This window comes from Eurosta solidaginis, chromosome 2, assembly GCF_040869045.1.
Source record: "Eurosta solidaginis isolate ZX-2024a chromosome 2, ASM4086904v1, whole genome shotgun sequence".
In the NCBI taxonomy this organism is placed as follows: domain Eukaryota; kingdom Metazoa; phylum Arthropoda; class Insecta; order Diptera; family Tephritidae; genus Eurosta; species Eurosta solidaginis.
In genome coordinates, this window is record NC_090320.1 from 232953214 (window position 1) to 232972698 (window position 19485).

General features: G+C 37.3%; 1 protein-coding gene across 1 annotated transcript in view; it reads right to left on the minus strand.

The window, feature by feature from the left end:
• Window positions 1–2436: 2436 nt before the first annotated feature.
• LOC137240689 (protein peste-like) overlaps window positions 2437–19485 on the minus strand; it is a 262876-nt gene continuing 245827 nt past the window's right edge. Inside the window, exon 9 of the transcript XR_010949805.1 lies at window positions 2437–2465. The gene's annotated coding sequence lies outside the window, so the exon portion shown is untranslated. The remainder of the gene's footprint in view (window positions 2466–19485) is intronic.

The window sequence follows — 19485 nt, forward strand, 5'->3', positions numbered from 1 at the left end:
ATGTTGGGGAAAATTGTATACAGATTTTGAACATAGGCTGCATTTAGCAATTCCAATGGTGACAGACCTTTATCAAAATTTGCTTCGTAAAAGTGTTTCAAGTGAATTATTTCGCATTCTTAGCTCTGAGAAACGTCCGACTTGTATTTTTCGACAAATTTTGCTGCACTCGCCCGATCCGTAGTTTCATCCATGTCTTCAAATTGCCATAAAAAGGAAAACGTCTCGTTCGAATTTCTCATAGCTGCAAATCGTTCAGTAATGTCAGTGATTAACAAATCGACGATCACCATGAATGTATTGTTTTTAAAATCAGACTCTGGATCATCCGTAAAGATCTCATTTCCATTATCTTCAAAACGTCTAGTGGGTTTTCTCTTTCGAATGTCCTGAAACTTTGGCGAGATGTTCAACTGAATAGCAACTGTTGTGCATTCGTTTACAATTGTTTCCCTTTGGTTCCTGATCAAAAACATCTTACACACATCCAGCTATGCCCTTACCAAATTTCACAAGGATTGGTAAATTTTTGTTCGACTTGTGGCATTAAAAGTATACTAGACAAATTAAAAAAACGGCGGAGCCATGCCCATTTTGAAATTTTCTTTAATTTTTGTATTTTGTTGCACCATATCATTAGTGGAGTTGAATGTTGACATAATTTACGTATGTATATACTGTACAGATATTAAATTTTTTGTTAAAATTTGACTTAAAAAAATTTTTTTTTTTAAAGTGGGCGTGTTCGTCATCCGATTTTGCTCATTTTTATATAGCATGCATATAGTAATAGTAGTAACGCTCCTGCCAAATTGCATCATGATATCTTCAACGACTGCCAAATTACAGCTTGCAAAACTTTTAAATTACCTTATTTTAAAAGTGGGCGGTGCCACGCCCATTGTCCAAAATTTTACTAATTTTCTATCCTGCGTCATATGGTCAACCCGCTTTATCCGTCTTTGGTAATGAATTGTCGCATTTTTTCGGTTTTTCGAAATTTTCCATATTGAAAAAGTGGGCGTGGTTATAGTCCGATATCGTTCATTTTAAATAGCGATCTGAGATGAGTGCCCAGGAACCTACATACCAAATTTTATCAATATACCTCAAAATTTAATCAAGTTATCGCATTAACGGGCAGACGGACGGACGGACATGGCTCAATCAAATTTTTTTTCGATACCTGTACAACCAACCGTTATCCAATCAAAGTTAATATACTCTGTGTACAAAGCACGCTGAGTATAATAATCGACTATCAGCAGTCGATAAGTTGTTTCAGATTTAACTATTTGAGTAGTTAGAAATACCATAGGATTATTTGAGGGAGAAGCGCTCCGGAGCATATATGGTTCTGTCCGTGTTTCTACCGGCTCAGAAAGTATGTATTATTATTGTCACCTGTATTTCCACAGGCGGAGGAAGACGTGATATCCACTGAAGCTCCTCATTACGGTAATTGTCGCAAAACGGGAATAGCTGGCGGGCTAGGGGGCTTAGAATATACCCGAGACAAGTATGCCTGTTGTTGTTATTGTTGTAGCGATAAGGTTGCTCCCCGAAGGCTTTGGGGAGTGTTATCGATGTGATGGTCTTTTGCCGGATACAGATACGGTACGCTCCGGTAACACAGCACCATTAAGGTGCTAGCCCGACCATCTCGGGAAAGATTTATGTGGCCATATTAAATCTTGAGGCCATCCCTCCCTCCCCACCCTCAAATTCCATGAGGAGCTTGGGGTCGCCAGAGCCTCGTCTGTTAGAGAAACAGGATTCGCCGCGGATAGGTGAGGTTGACAACTGGGTTTGGAGAAGCTATATATTGCGCTGGCAACCTGAAAGGGTTGCGCTACACAGCCCCTTGAACCTGGTATTTTAGTCGCCTCGACAGGCATACCTACCGCGGGTATATTCTGACCCCCTAACCCGCTGGGGGGCAAGTACGCTTGTCGTAAGAGGCGACTAAAATACCCAAATGATTCAAGGGTTATGACGTGCAACCCTTTCAAAAGGTTGTCAGCTCAATTTATAGCTTCCCCAACTCAATTGTCAACGTCTTCTCTCCTACTCGTGACAAATACAAGTTCCTCATGGAACTAGGCAGGATGACCTAGAAGGTTCAACTTGATCATATTAAATCGTTCCCGAGATGGTCGAGCCGGAATCTACCGGATCTATATCTGGCAAAGGACCTTCATCCCCAAACCTTCGGGGGGTGTTTTTATCGCTACAACAACAACAGTTGGCGCGACTTGTTACGCAATGGCCAAATTCGCCCAGGCTAACCGCGCCAATTAATGATAATCATTATTGTATGTCTGTGTACATATCTATGTATGTATGTATGACCGACGTGTTCATATATAAGAAATACTTTGTGCTGACGTGTAGCAAAATGTCTTGTCCATTTTTTGTTTATCTCTTGTTTTTATTCGAATATTCGCCGGTTTGTTTATTTTGATCTGAAACACAATAAACAGAATATAAGTATGTATATATGCATTTGTCTGTATGTATGTATGTTTGTAGTCAAAGAACTTGAGTAGACGTTTACCTTGTAGCGACTATAAAATTATCTCTTCTATTCATTATATTGTTTCTGGAACTTTCTTCTACTAAAGCACTTGTGTTTACTTTTTAATGAGTAATACTAGCTAACGAATCATTTCACAAAAGGCCAAAAACTTATGTCAAATCTAGAGTGATCAAATTTCATTCAACCCAGCCATCGGTATAAGAAGGAAATAGGAACTACTAAAACCAGGTTATGTTGAAGTGGCTGCCTTCGTTGTCCAAGCGGAGACTCACCTAGGCCGTTGTGGCCCGTTGTGCTACAACGCGGGGCCCCTATTTCCTTATTTCCGAAGAATGGTTAGACCCCAGTGAGGCTAAACTAGCGCGTTTGCCTGATGAAACGCAAGATGTCGTTTGTGTTTACAGATTCAAGCTCCGCAAGACCCCCAAAGGAGTGTCTGTGGAGGCATCGGTACCTAGTTTTTGACAGTGCGGGACAGTGGCGCAGATAGTGCTCTACGCTTTCTATCTCCTCCTCGTCCCTACAGCTGCGGCAGAAGTCATTTGTCTGTAGGCCCATATAGGCAACATGAGTGCCCATGAGACAGTAACCTGTAAGAAGGCCCACTAGTGGGCTTATAGAGATACGGCGATCTCTTTTCATCCAGATTAGCCCAGATTTGCTTGGATTCTCTACATGTAGGTTCCATAGCCCATCTGGCGTTAGCTTGATCCGTGAATAGAGATCGCAAGCAGTGCTTGCAGGTGTTTAGAGAAGGGCTGGCCAAACCAGCGGAGGTTATGCGCGGCTGAAAGGTCGTAACAAAGAGTCCCGTTCGGAAAGGCTGACGAAAAGCTTTGGTTCATTATATTTGGTCTTTTTCGCAGATATTTATTTTCGATGTGGAACTACTTTTTCTCACGTAATTACATATAATTTGTAATAATAAATTGGTGTGTGAGCTATGTAACCCGTTGAATTGATATCAGGGAATCAGAGACCATATAATATTATGGAAAATAAAAATAAAAAAACCAAAATGGGGGAAAAAGATAATAATTTGAGACCGGGAGACAAAACCCCTCCAGCGGGTTAAGGGGTCTGGTATATTCCCATAGCAAGCGAGGCTCTGGCGACCCCAAGTTTCTCATGGAACTAGCGGGGGGTAGGGGGATGTCCTAGAAAGTCGTATGAATCGTTCCCCAGATAGTCGGACTGGTACCTTAATGGTGCCTTTACCCCAACGTACCGACTCGTATCCGGCATAGGACCATTAAAATCGAGAACACTCCGCAAAACCTTCGGGGAGTTGCTTGATCGTCAATACAACAACCACAACAGCAAGGTACAGTGAGTGTTCCCAGCAAACAGTGTTTCTAACGTTAGAAAAATATTGTAATTTTACATTAGAATTCTAATGTAGTTCTCTAATGCATTTCGAATCGAAAACTAGGTTAGAATTCGACTGTAAAACGATTCGAATAACACTAGAAATTCTGAGCTCAATATTTAAGTACGGGTTTAATTTATTATAATAGAAAAAGCCTTTGAAATATGTTCCTTCTTAATACATAAGCTTATAACCAAATAAAAGTATTTGATATAATGAAACAATGAAAATTTCGCTGATTTTAAATAATTGAACTTAATTGCGCATCACTTCAACATTCTCATTAGAAACCCATTAGAAATTGAAGTTAGAATTCGACAGTTTTGCAAATCGTGCTCTAACCTTCTACCTTAGAGAAATACATTAGAATTCGATTCGTCTTCTAATCGTTTTCTAACCTAAATGTTTGTTGGGTTATTTAATGCAGCCACAAAAATAACATTTAAACGCCCATAACTTTTGAACCAAAAAAGATATTTGTAAAAATCAATAGGTTTAATAAAACTAGCATTGGTTTCTACTTAAACAAGTAAGGAAGGCTAAGTTCGGGTGTAACTGAACATTACATATTCAGCTGAGAGCTTTGGAGACAAAATAAGGGAAAATCACCATGTAGGAAAATGAACCTAGGGTAACCCTGGAATGTGTTTCTATAACATGGGTATCAAATGGAAGGTATTAAAGAGTATTTTAAAAGGGTGTGAGCCATAGTTCTATAGGTGGGCGCCATTTCGGGATGTCCCCATAAATGTGGACCAGGGGTGACTCTAGAATGTATTTGTACGATAAGGGTATCAAATCAAAGGTGGTAATCAGTATTTTAAAAGAGAGTGATCCTTAGTTCTATAGGTTGACGCCTTTTCGAGATATCGCCATAAAGGCGGACCAGGGGTGACTCTAGAATGCGTTTGTACGATATGGGTATCAAAAGAAAGATGTTAATGAGTATTTTAAAAGGTAGTGGGCCTTAGTTCTACAGGTGGACGCCTTTTCGAGATATCGACATAAAAGTAGACCAGGGGTGACTCTAGAATGCGTTTGTACGATATGGGTATCAAATGAAAGGTGTTAATGATTATTTAAAAGGGAGTGGGCCTTAATTCTATAGGTGGACGCCTTTTCGAGATATCGCCGAAAAGGTGGACCAGGGGTGACTCTAGAATTTGTTTGTACGATATGGATATCAAATGAAAGGTTTTAATGAGTATTTTAAAAGGGAGTGGACCTTAGTTCTATAGGTGGTCGCCTTTTCGAGATATCGATATAAAAGTAGACCAGGGGTGACTATAACGTGTGTGTACGATATGGGTATCAAATTAAAGGTACTAATGAGGGTTTTAAAAGGGAGTGGCCCTTAGTTGTATATGTGAAGGAATTTTCGAGATATCGACCAAAATGTGGACCAGGGTGACCCAGAACATCATCTGTCGGGTACCGCTAATTTATTTTTATATATAATACCACGAACAGTATTCCTGACAAGATTCCAAGGGCTTTTGATTTCGCCCTGCATAACTTTTTCATTTTCTTCTACTTAATATGGTAGGTGTGACACCCATTTTACAAAGTTTTTTCCAAAGTTATGTTTTGCGTCAATAAACCAATCCAATTACCATGTTTCATCCCTTTTTTCATATAAGGTATAGAATTATGGCATTTTTTTAATTTTTCGTAATTTTCGATATCGAAAAAGTAGGCGTGGTCATACTCGGATTTCGGCCATTTTTTATTCCAAGATAAAGTGAGTTCAGATAAGCACGTGAACTAAGTTTAGTAAAGATATATCGATTTTTGCTCAAGTTATCGTGTTAACGGCCGAGCGGAAAGACAGACGGTCGACTGTGTATAAAAACTGGGCGTGGCTTCAACCGATTTCGCCCATTTTCACAGAAAACAGTTATCGTCATAGAATCTATGCCCCTACCAAATTTCATAAGGGTTGGTAAATTTTTGTACGACTTATGGCATTAAAAATATTCTAGACAAATTAAATGAAAAAGGGTGGAGCCACGCCTATTTTGAAATTTTCTTTTATTTTTGTATTTTGCTGTACCATATCATTACTGGAGTTGAATGTTGACATAATTGACTTATATACTGTAAAGATATTAAATTTTTAGTTAAAATTTGACCTAAAAAATTATTTTTATAGGAATAGGAGTAACGTTCCTGCCAAATTTCATCATGATATCTTCAACGACTGCCAAATTACAGCTTGCCATTGTCCAAAATTTTACTAATTTTCTATTCTGCGTCATAATGTCAACCCACCTACCAAGTTTCATCGCTTTAGCCGTATATGGTAATGAATTATCGCACTTTTTCTGTTTTTCGAAATTTTCGATATCGAAAAAGTGGGCGTGGTTATCGTCCGATTTCGTTCATTTTAAATAGCGATCTGAGATGAGTGCCCAGGAACCTGCATACCAAATTTCATCAAGATGCCTCAAAATTTACTCAAGTTATCGTGTTTACGAACGGACGGACAGGCGGACGGACATGGCTAAATGAATTTCTTTTTTCGCCCAGATTATTTTGATATATAGAAGCCTATATTTCATTTCATTTCATATCTTTATTAAGTCAAATGGTAACAAGACCTCTTAGAAGAGGTGCGAAACTGAAGTAATTCGAACGCAGCACTTCAACGAGGAATGTACTGTGAAAGCGGAGAGCTCTGTTAGGGACATTGAAAGTCAACTGCCCAAGTAGTTCTGAGCAGTCAATGGCACCGGATATTATGTCAAAAATAAACATTACGTTTTGAACAAGACGTCTAACTTCAAGTAGCAAGACATTGATAAGCATGCATCTTGCATTGTAGGGTGGCAGGGGATTAACAAAGTGGAGAGGTTGAAGAGCAAATCGTATGAACTTGCGCTGAATTCTTTCAATTCTGAAAGAGTGTGAAGAGTATGTGGGATTTCAGATGACTGATGTATACTCTAACTTGGAACGCACTAAGGCATTGTATAAGATTTTCCTGGTATATGGGTCCTTGAAATCCTTGCCATATCGTCGCAAGAAAGCTAAGTTGGTATAAGTCTTTGGTATGAGAAAGTTTACATGATTACAAAAAGTAAAAGATGAGTCAAAAGTTACGCCAAGATCGCGAAACTCATTAATTGACGCAAGAGTTACATTTGAAATCGAGTACGCGAATGAAACCACATTCATAGACTTAGTATACGTCATGTGACAGCATTTACTAATATTGAGTCGCAGATTATTTTGACAGCCCAATTATTTATAGCATTCAGATCTTCTTGCAGACGCAATGCATCAGAAGTACAGGAGATTCTCCGAAAGAGTTTTAAGTCATCAGCATAAAGCAAATAATTCGAATAGTTTATACATGAGCCAACATCAATAATAAACATTAAGAACAAAATAGGACCATGGATGCTACCTTGTGGTACACCCGAAGTTGCTGCGAATTCATTAGACTTAGTTCTCACGATTTCAACAAAAGATATTCTATTTTCCAAATAGGACTTCAGCCACGATAGAAAGCTTGAGTGAAAGCCCATGTTTTCAAGTTTCCACAGAAGTAATTTGTGCGAAACTGTGTCAAAAGCCTTGGAAAAATCCGTATATAAAGACGACAAATGAAAACATTTCAATCGAACAGATAAGCTAAGATTTGCGTGTGAATTTTTACCTACGAAAATGGTGGGTGCTTTTATGAACTTATTTGAAATGTTATTATTATTGTTAGATGCTAAGCCAGAATTATTAATAGATGTTAGGTTAGTAGCGACTGATCCCTGAAGGCCAACCCCGGAATACCCAGTTTTATTATTGGCAGGTGCAGCAGAACTGATATTTGTATCATTAGTAGAACAAGCGGCAGCGCCACCAAAAGAACTGGGTGAGGAAGACAAATCAACAATAGCACAATGATCATTTGGCACAGCTGAGTTGTTGTTAGTGGTATCATCTGCTGGTTGTTTTGTATTTTCTGTCGTATTATCTTCGCAAGTTGATTTCCGTGTTACGCCTGACTGAATTGCTTTTGCATTTTCGAGAGAGGCCGCCTGTATTGTTTTCGCAGCCGTAACAGCTTTCGAGTTAATTTTGCTTGTAGAGCCAGCCAACTCATTGCCTTTGCCTTTGCCCTTCCTTTTTGTTGTAGGCTGTTTTGTTATTGCGGATTTTGTTTGCTTATTGTTGTCCGCAGCACCAGTGAGAATGGATTTGAGATCACTAGCAACTGTAGCAACAATACTGCCAAGATTTTTTATTTCAGAACTCATCGTAGAGATTATACCATTTTTATCTTCTATAACTGAGTATAATGAGCGGATTTCAGCTGATAAAGAATCGCACTTTAGTGATAATTGAAAGTTTTCACATTTTAGAGCATAGCCGGCCACACAAATACTAAAACAATTGCATAAGTGTGTGTAAAAATTGAGTGAAAACTCCCCACAGTGTGCTAAAAGAAAATGTGGACTGTGAAGTTTGAAATTAAAAAGGACTATGGTTATTTGATTTCAAGCTAATCCTGACTATATTTACTGATATTCGTATAACTAAGAACGCGGAGGTCGGCTAGTCAGATAAAACCTTTTTATAAAAGAAGGTATGGTGTTTATTCAATGCAAAATTTACTTAAAAAAATTCATTAGGAAAGAACTATAAAACAAAGTAAATGTAAAGATAGAAATATATATAGCAGAGCCGGCCACACAAATACTAAAACAATTGCATAAGTGTGTGTAAAAATTGAGTGACAACTCCCCACAGTGTGCTAAAAGAAAATGTGGACTGTGAAATTAAAAAGGACTCTGGTTATTTGATTTCAAGCTAATCCTAACAATATTTACTTATATTCACATAACTAATAACGCGGAGGTCGAGATAGTCAGATAAAACTTTTTTATAAAAGAAGGTATGGTGTTTTTTAATGCAAAATTTACTTAAAAAAATCACTTTTTCATTAAGAAAGAACTATAAAACAAAGTAAATGTAAAGATAGAAATATATATTTTCAAAACATAGTTATTCAATAAAGAAAAATGTATAAAAATTAATAAAACTGAGTAGAACGTATAAAAAGTTACTTATATTAAATTGTCAATATTTATTAATAATTAATTAATTATTAATATTTAAATTGTCAATATTAATATGTATGTTCAAAGGAACTTAATAATACTAACTAAAACGTATTAAAAGTCACTTTAACATTGCAGCATATTGTTTTTATTATGTGCCCAAAAAGTAGCATGGACTTTTCCTTTTGCATTCACTGTTGATTTTAGTGAGTGACAAGCGAAATCAAACGATCGTGATCGCACATCGTTAGTGTCTGTGTGAAAATACGAACTCAAATTGCACAATGTGCAGCTTTTGGCCGGCTCTGTTTTAGAGCATCCATGGTCGATAGTATACGAGCGTTATCACAACGTAGGTCGGCAATGCTTTTAACAATACCACTTCAATTATCATTGCGCTCAACGTTGTTAACGATAGTGGGGAGAGCAGTAGGTGGCGGCGTACGAATAGACGCGCGTCGCTCAACCGAACACACTTTGCAGCAGTGTTGCCAGGTTAGCCTTTTCCAGGCTAGATTTAGCCTTTTTTTGCCTTTAGCCTCGAAATTTTGGGTTTTGCTTCGTGACTTTTTTCTAGCCTTTTTTACTCCGAATGTATTTTTAAAAATTTCTAAAATAAAATAAAATCAATAGTTCCTGTGAACACCTAATACCTAATCATATGAGTTCTCTACAAAAGACTAATTCTTTTTCTGCTGAAAATTCGTTAAAATTTCAAAGCCAGATGTATTTTCTTACTTTGAAAAAGAGAAGTATAGTTATTCTTCAAGTCAAATAGCAGTAATAGAGCTGCAGTGGCGAAAACTTATAACTATACAATGGAAAAATGTACACTCCACCATGGAATTTTGGTCGGAAGTCCGAGAACATAAAAATGCATTAAACGAACCTCCTTTTTTAGAACTTGTCGAATTAATATTTAGTTTTTTAGTATTACCACTCAGTAACGCGGAAGTTGAAAGAATTTTTAGTGGCATGCAAATTCTGAAAACTAAATTAAGGAACAAACTAAAAATTAAAATGCTTAATGCGCTGCTTAATATTAGATGCTCGTTAAAACGCTTATCTAAATGTTGTAATGACTTTGAAATTACCGATGATCTCATATCTATGGTAAATAGCCAAACTTTATACCCAGACTTAAGCTCATCTGATTCTTCAAACGGGGAATATTTTATATAAATAATTATTTTTTAATATTTTTTTTATGTATATACACATATGCAATCATTTAAAGTAATTCCATGTGCTAGTCAAGGAAAATGTGCCTGATATGTTTTGAAATAGGAAGTTATGCTTAAGTTATGTTTATAAGTTTTTATTTACAAATGTGTAAACTAAAATATAAAAAAAATTTTATGAATTAACCAAAAAATTGCTGGCCTTTTTTTAGCTTCTTTTTTTACTAAATTTAGCCTTTTCTAACCTTTTTTTTTTGCAAATCTAGCTTCTTTTTTTGCATCACCTGGCAACACTGCTTTGCAGAAATAATGTTTGTTTGACGAAATGAGAAAAGCAAGATCATCCGACGACATGTTGACACACTTCAAATGAAAGAGGTCAATGCACTTAGCACACAACACTTTCAGTTGGCCTCTTCCAACCTTTTGTCCACAATAGCACGGCATAATGATATATTAATGATAACACTTTGCCACTATTAATTTAATTTTATTTTTTTTATCATGTTCATTTGTAACATTTAAAATTACTTTCAGGATTGAAATCAAAAACAAGAGTCACTATCTCAATGTGGCAGTAGGCACAAATTATTAACATTTGTTAAGTGAACTATTAAAAATTGCACATAAATACGGAGCGAAAATAAACACGTCCGTATCGCTCGAGATTCCCTCACCTTCTTACTGATATCTATCTCGATTAGTTTATGCCATTACGGATTACTGTTATGCGAACAAAATTAATATACTCTATCAGCTCTGCTCAGCTGAGTATAAAAACATGCCATGTATTAAAAATGTCTCACTTAATCCTTTCAAACCAATAACAAATGAAAAACCAGTATATTATGTTATGGAAACGCATTTACGATGGAAGCAGTAAGGAAGGCGGTCGGCATGATGTAGTGGTGCACAGTGGCTAGTCATTGTCGGCTGGGGCGGGTCCTTGCCAACCTTACTGTTCCTGCGCCATAAACAGAAAAAAAGTTCCTATCATGCCTATCAAAACGAGCAGCTGTCAAATTCAAAAAACCTGGCAGAAGCGCAGAGACCGACTCAAAACGCTTGTCAATACAAAATAAAACAACATCCGGCTGAACCGGATGTCACGGACAGACCGTTAACATTCCAAAAATTTAAATTCAAATTCAAAAAAAAACTGACGCAAAAAAGTACTACCGAACCGGACATGGCCGGTTACTAACGCTGAAAACCAAATTAAAAAAAAACCGCTGAAAACCCAACCAATAACAAAAAAGCTGAAAAAATTAAAAATAAAAAAGAAAAGGGCCGAATATACATAGGGGGCGCCGCGGGTGGTGTTGCGACGCCCGGTGCTTAGTCCCACCCTCAAAATCCATGGCCACCGACGCACCTAAAATTTCGGTGGCCCCTTACCTGTCTTACCTTATGCCTTCTAAATAATTGGCGACGCCAGCATTCCCATTTCAATTACAAATTTATTTATACTTCATTTTCATTACGGCTTATTACTTAGGATTATGATTAAATTTATATAAGTTTACAGCTAGGTACATTAAAGTGAACTAAATGATGCCGTACAAAAAGGAGGTTCACTAGGAGTGATTAGTAAGAAAAAAAGGTATGTACATATATTCATTCCTTTTGATATAAACTTGATTTAGATCCAGGTCACATTTACTTTGGTACTGAATTCAAAAAAAAAGTAGACCATCCCAATTGGAGGGTAGGCAGGGGTATACATGGAAGCTTCCTTATACCTGCTCACTTTGTTGTGGGCATATGTCGAATAGCATTGTTTTAAATGAATATGCTTAGTTATACGTAAAGACAGACCTATTTGTTCTTACAAATCTCTTGTTTTAAACTACGAACTTTCTTCAAAATACCCTGAAACATATGCAGGTTAGAATTGACCAATAAACGTTTAGCGTTTGACGCAATACTTCAACGTCTGTACTTAAAATTTACATTTTTATTTAGGTGTACGGTGTAAATTAGGCTTTTATTTAAAATTTAAAATATATAAAAAATAAATAAATACTAGGCGCGCTATACCATCGGGGGAATACAGACCGACTTTTCTAAATTAATTATCTAAAACATGTTTACTTGCGAAGTTGAAAAATAAAGAAAACTCCAATATACATATGTATGTATGAATATACTAATGTTCAATACGAACAAATAAAAATAATCTGACACTTTTTAAATATTATATTTAACTTTTACATTTCAAGTATGTGTATATAACATACAATTTGGCATGTCTAGTCCTTTAAGGCTAAATATACATACATAGTCAAGGTATTTATCATCATGCGTATGCATCTGATATCAAATCTTTAATTGTATTTATTATGATTTTAAATTTAATAATCCGAAATTTCCAAATTGGGTATGCCTTCTTGGTTGTCTTTCGTTAATGCAAACCTTACCTAATCTTAGTCAGAAAATTCTATACGAAATTGGCATAGCCAGGACATATGCGAAATTTTATTTAGGGTTAACACAAAGCATAGCATTAGTTTTGCGTATTTAACGCAAAGGTACAATAGTGGTGGAATTCAAACGTAATACAACGGCTGGCATTCTCCAGCTGACTAAACTTAGGCAAGTATTTCACAAGGGGGGGTTGCATACATATGTGCAACCTAAGTGGTCATATGCTTATATATACATATACCCCTACTCACTACGCACCTTGGTATATTTTCTAGGTGGCTGCACTCAACGCGCACTCTAATTGGGTATATGTCTATATATGCATATAACTATACCCAATTTAGGTAGCTAATCATACGTGTAAATGGGTGGCGATTAGATGTAAATAGTGTTAGTGTCGTATATCATGTTTCGTGTGCCCACCCTTATGTACGTGTACCTAGGAGTGTATGTAAGCTCCACTCAAGGGGCTTTGGAACGGACTCACCCCTTTATGTGGTTATTGCGGTAGTTGTTCTGGTTGAGGTGGCCGGCTCTGGGTGTGCCCGGCTTATTTCGTTGGGCCTATAGGTAGCGGCCTTTGCTGCTGCGGTTGGACTTGCTGTTGTTGATGTTGCTGATACTGCCGATTCAATTCATTGGCTGTTGTTGTTGAATCTTACCATTTGTTATTTGTGCCAATACGTTCATGTTGCCAAAGACCGTTTTACGTATTCAATACAAAATCGATTTTATAAAGTTGCAATTAATTTAAAAAAATTCCCCGGTTTGTTGTTGTTGCCGTTTCAACGGGCACATGAGCATATAAAGTGTTTGCCACAGGTGGTTGTAATTCTACTGCATCCACATTCATGTACACATAACCGCTTGCAAATGTGTGAACAAATTTTTCAATTGTAGTGAGACTCCTCGCTGTTTTTAATGCGTTCAGCAAAATTCGTATATTTTATACTTAGTAAGGTATGATTGATTGAACATAAAATGGAAGTTCTGCTTTTTATAGTTAATAGTAAAGAAATGTATTATAAAACTATTGCCAAATGTTGTCCTTTTTGATCACTTTTATTTTCCTGCAGATTGATTGATAACGTTGCCGATATCTTTCTGTAACTTCGGTAATATTTTTTTACTTTTTCTGCAAAGATATAGCAAAAATCACTTTTCTGGTGTGTATCGGGCGGAAACTCATGCTAGAAGAGAAAAATTTTTCTCGTGATGGCCGGTCTGTCTGTTCCCTTCTTTTCCGATATTTTTCATCGCAACCTTTGCCACATCGCTAGGTGTGTTCCCGTGAACACGCTCCCAAGTAGATCGCAGCCATATACCGTAGCAGCAGACCGTAACAATTACATGCACTCAGCGTGTAATGGTAGTGATCACGTTACCTTGACCTTTTTGGTACAAAAAAAAATGACCCTGTCCCTAAAATTATTGTTTTTCGACTGAATTAGTAGATTTTCTAAGAACAAACTAATTTTTAAAAAATGGGCCTATGCGCCAGTGTAGATCAACGAGAGTTGGTAATTCACCACTTTAAGAACTGGAAAAGTCAGCGCTCAATAGTTGAATGGTAAATATTCCATCGTCTACAGTTCAGCACATAATCTAACGGTTTTTAAAAGAAAATCGTGTAAAAAACAGGTGTAGAGAAGCGCCCATTAAAATATTTACACAAACTAACGACCGATATATCGTTAGAAAAATTAGTGAAAATCCCAAATTGTCGGTACAAAAATTGGCTGATCAAATGAAAAACATCCTTCGGAAGGAATGTAGTGCATCAACAATCCGCAGTATCTTTTACGATCACATGATTTTCATGATCGAGTTTCACTCAAAAAGCCGTTCATTAATTCAAAAAATAAGGTTGGTCGTTCAAAATTCGCCAAAAGACACCTGTTGAAGGATTCGACATTTTGGAAAACTATTATATTTTCTGACGAGTCCAAGTCTAATATATTTGGGTCGGACGGTAGGTCGATGGTTTGGCGTAAGCCCAACAAACCACTTGATACCAAGAATTTACGTGCGTCTGTGAAACACGGCGGTCGGAGTGTTATGGTTTGGACATGTATGGCTGCTTCAGGCGTTGGAAACGATGTTTTTATTCATGAAGTCATGGACAAGAACATGTATCTTAACATTCTAAAAGAAAACTAGCTCCAAAGTAATGAAAGACTGGGTCTGCGGATCAACTTTAGATTTTATCAAGACAATGACCCGAAACATAAATCAGGAATTGTGCAGCACGTTGATGTGGACTTCTCCTCACGTAATGGAACCACCTGCGCATTCTCCTGACTTAAATGTCATTGAGGATTTATGGTCCCTACTAGAAAAAGGTATCGGAAAACACCATATTTCTAGCAAATAAACCCTCAAAGCAGCACTTCTCGAAGAATGGTCAAAAATTTCACCGGAGTTAACCGAAAAACTTGTCAGTTCAATGGAGGATCGTTTAAAATCAGTTATCTCACGAAACGGTTACCAGACAAAGTAATGAGTTTACTTATAAATTCAAGAATTCGTTTTCGTCTCACTCTTTTATTGCTGCATCATATAAGCTGGTCATGTGAAATATATGACATATACTGGAAAAGCAACATATTGTGACGAATATTAGTAACACTAAGGGATACTATCATCTCTAAGCCGATGCTAAGCAGTGACTTGTATGCATATCAATAGATCAATCATTATGTCTACACATATGTACGTACACGCAACGGAGAAGAGACGCACAAACACATACAGATATCTTATCTGAGATGCTCCCAAAAGTATGCAATTATAATTGTGGAAGTGTCGCTCACAAATACACGCGCATATGACAAGCTATACACGTGCATCTGTAGTTATAATTATATAGCAGTATTCAACAGTTTAGTGATACGAACGTTAGTACAAGGTTGCAAAAAAGAGGAATTGCACTAAATTCGTTACAATATAAATTGGCAAACTTTTTTAAAAAATACAACTTTAACACAGCATTCAAAACATCGAATAATCTAGGGCGAAAACTAAAAACTAACACTAACTCAGAGGATCCGTTAAGCAGCCACGGTGTATACGAGCTTACCTGCGGATACCAACATAGTTACATAGGACAAACTGGATGACAAATAAGAACGATGTTCAGAGAACATATTAGAGATTACAACATAAAAAAAAAAAAAATACGGAATCCAAACATTATACCAAAGTCTAACTTCGCGAATCACATGGTCGAGAATGATTGTTCCCCAGCAAACATCAATAAAACAGTTAGGGTTCTTCACGTACAAGCAAAAGGCCGTCGTCTCAACGTATTCGAAAACATGGAGATCTACAAACAGAAAACATTCGGCGGCAGAATAATAAACGAAAAGATAAACACAATTTCTGACACAATATTCGAGCCTTTAAAACTTGTTTACAAGAAACAAAGTAATCACATAGGTATAACAGACAAACACACAACAACAAATAAACCCAAAACAATTAACGCACAACAAAACAACAAACTCACAAAGAAGGTCTACGGATTTTTACCTGCCTCAGTCAGCCACACAAATCGATCAGTAAAAATCACCCTCGGTTCTGAATGAACACACAGCACATACACATAACTAAATATACACAGGGCATCAATTTTGACAATACCTGCTCATGTACCTACGAACTATAAATACAAGACAAACGACAACAACACATTAGAAGCAAAATCGACACTGATGATGACACAACGCCGAAACCGGTTTGGCTCAAAACCAAATTTGACAAGGGATGACGGAAAATCGTTCCAATGTACATCATTTATCCACCCTGTCGGAGTATCAACAAAACAAAATAAGTGAAATATACGGCTTTTTCATAACTTTTTTGTTTTAAAGGACTAAATAAGGAACATCTAGTACTTTAAATGATTTTTTAAATACAAAACAATGCTAATATTACTTACTTAATTGGCGCTTAACCGTCTAAACGGTTATGGCCGTCCAACAAGGCGCGCTAGTCGCTCCTTCGCTTCGCCAACTGGCGCCAATTCGTCACACCAAGGGAGTTTAAATCGTTTTCCACCTGGTCCTTCCAACGGAGTGGGGGCCGCCCTCTACCTCTGCTTCCATAGGCGGGTTCCGATAGAAACACTTTCTTAGCCAGCGCAGCCGCTGCGTTTTATGGACTATGTGGATGTCTGCGTATAGCTCGTACAGCTCATCATTAAATCTCGCCAACGCGTAGAGGTCCATAAAACTTTTCTCTCGAACACTCCCAAAGCCGCTTCATCTGCTTGTCTGTATAGCAGGACGGGTACGATAAGTGACTTGTAGAGATGATTTTCGTTCGCCGAGAGAGGACTTTACTTTTCAATTGCCTACCTAGTCCAAAGTAGCATTTATTGGCAAGATTGATTCTTCGCTGGATTTCAGTGCTGATGTTGTTGCTAGTGTTGATGCTGGTTCCCAAATAAACGAAGTCTTTTACTATTTCGAAATTATGGCTTCCAACAGTAGCGTGGTTGCCAAGGCGCGTATGCGCTGACTCTTTGCAAGATGACAGCAGGTACTTCGTTTTGTCCTCATTCACCATCAAACCCATCTTTACCGCTTCTTTTTCCAGTTTGGAGTAAGCAAAACTAACAGCGCGGGTGTTTAGGCCGATCATATCAATGTCATCAGCATATGCCAGTAATTGCACGCTTTTATAGTATATTGTTACAGTGCGGTTAAGTTCTGCAGCTAGTATAATTTTCTCCAGCAGCAAATTAAAGAAATCGCACGATAGGGGGTCACCCTGTCTGAAACCTCGTTTAGTTTCGAACGGCTCGGAGAGGTCCTTCCCAATTCTGACTGAGCTGATGGTGTTGCTCAACGTCATTTTGCCCAGCCGTATAAGTTTTGCGGGGAAACCAAATTCAGACATAGAGGCATATAGGCAGCTCCTTTTCGTGCTGTCGAAGGCGGCTTTAAAGTCGACGAAGAGGTGATGTGTTACGATTCTCTTTTCACGGGTTTTTTCCAATATTTGGCGCATTGTGAAAATCTGGTCGATGGTAGATTTACCAGGTCTGAAGCCGCACTGATATGGTCCAATCAGTCGGTTCACGGTGGGCTTCAATCTTTCGCACAATACACTTGAAAGGACCTTATATGCGATATTAAGAAGGCTGATTCCACAATAGTTGGTGCATTTTGCAGTATCCCTCTTCTTGTGGATTGGGAAAAGAACACTTAGATTCCAGCCGTCGGGCATGCACTCGTCCGCCCATATTTTGCTCCTCGCCGCCGTACTTGAATAGCTCCGCAGGCAATCCATCAGCGCCCACGGCCTTGTTGTTTTTCAATCTGGTTATTGCTATTCTAACTTCGTCATAAGCGGGCGGGGGGACATATATTCCATCATCATTGATTGCGGGATCGGGTTCTTCATCTCTGCGCGGTGAATTGCTGCCTCCATTTAGGAGAGCAGAGAAGTGTTCCCTCCATAATATAAGCATATGCTAATATTACTATGCTTTTTAATTTTTTTGAATATCTTTTTTAATCAAATTATGGGCTTTGACAGATTATTTTTGTGGCTGCATCAAATAAGATGACACTCACGTATCTTTAATTGGAGTCATTGTATGTATAATCTGCCTTTCATATTAATCCGTTAAAGCTTATTGTTCTTCCGACCCTTGAAAGTGGAAGAGAAATTCTAAGAGTAATATTTATGAAAAACTAAAATTTTTGGTTGAGCTCAAGGCCGGGTTTTCTTAAATAAAACACTTGGATCTTAAGCTACGCTTTGAAGACTGTAGTCTTGAAAAATAAAACCAAAATAAACTACGCATTCAAGTGTTTTATTTAAGAAAACCCGGCCTTTAGCTCAAAGAAAAATGGTAGTTTTTCTAAATACTAACGGCCAATAACGAGACAAATAATATTTAAGTCTAAACTTTTAAATGGGTTGATTTCAAGCCAATTTCTTTTGAAAGAAGTTAACTCTGATGTGCCTATAGAATTAATTGCCTTTACAATTAAGAAACGTTTCTTACTGCTCTTGATAATTAAATCGTATGTAGGTATGTACTAGGGCTGGGACTATCCGTATATTCGAATATCCGTACATCATACGGATATTCGTTGACATGGATAAAATCCGGACGGCATGGATATCCGGTTAATATTCGTTTGTGTAACTATCCGAATATCCGGATTTATGAAGATCCGGTTAATAACCGTGTTTTGGATATCCAGTGAAAGCAACAAATTGATGTACCATATATGTATGTTTATTTAACATTAATAACAATAAATTCGTGGGGCATTTAAATCAATTAACAGCGTTATTTCACAATATAAACAAATGGCACTGTTCTTATTTTTACTTGTTTGTAAAATTGTTGCTTTTTAATTTTTGACGTAAATTTAATAATTTACAAACATATTTTGTGAATAATTTTTCGAGGTTTGCTTCGTTCAATTCTGATATGCAGGTATTCAACTTTTATATTCCAGTATCCGGACATACGGATATCCGGATTTTCCGTTTACGTATCCGAACAGCGGATATTCGGATTTCCCATTTGTGATTTTTTAACATATTTTGTGAATAATTTTTCGAGGTTTGCTTCGTTCAATTCTGATATGCAGGTATTCAACTTTTATATTCCAGTATCCGGACATACGGATATCCGGATTTTCCGTTTACGTATCCGAACAGCGGATATTCGGATTTCCCATTTGTGATTTTTTGTTTAGCTATCCGGTTATTCGAATATCCGGTTTATCCGGATAGTTGAAAAATGCGGATGCAGGTTACAGCCCTAGTATGTACATACATACCTAAAGAAACATCAAAACTGTAGAAACAAGTTTTTTTTTCAAAGTTAAAGTTTTTCTAAGCCTTGTCGCCCCTCGGCAGTGATTTGGCAAACCCTCCAAG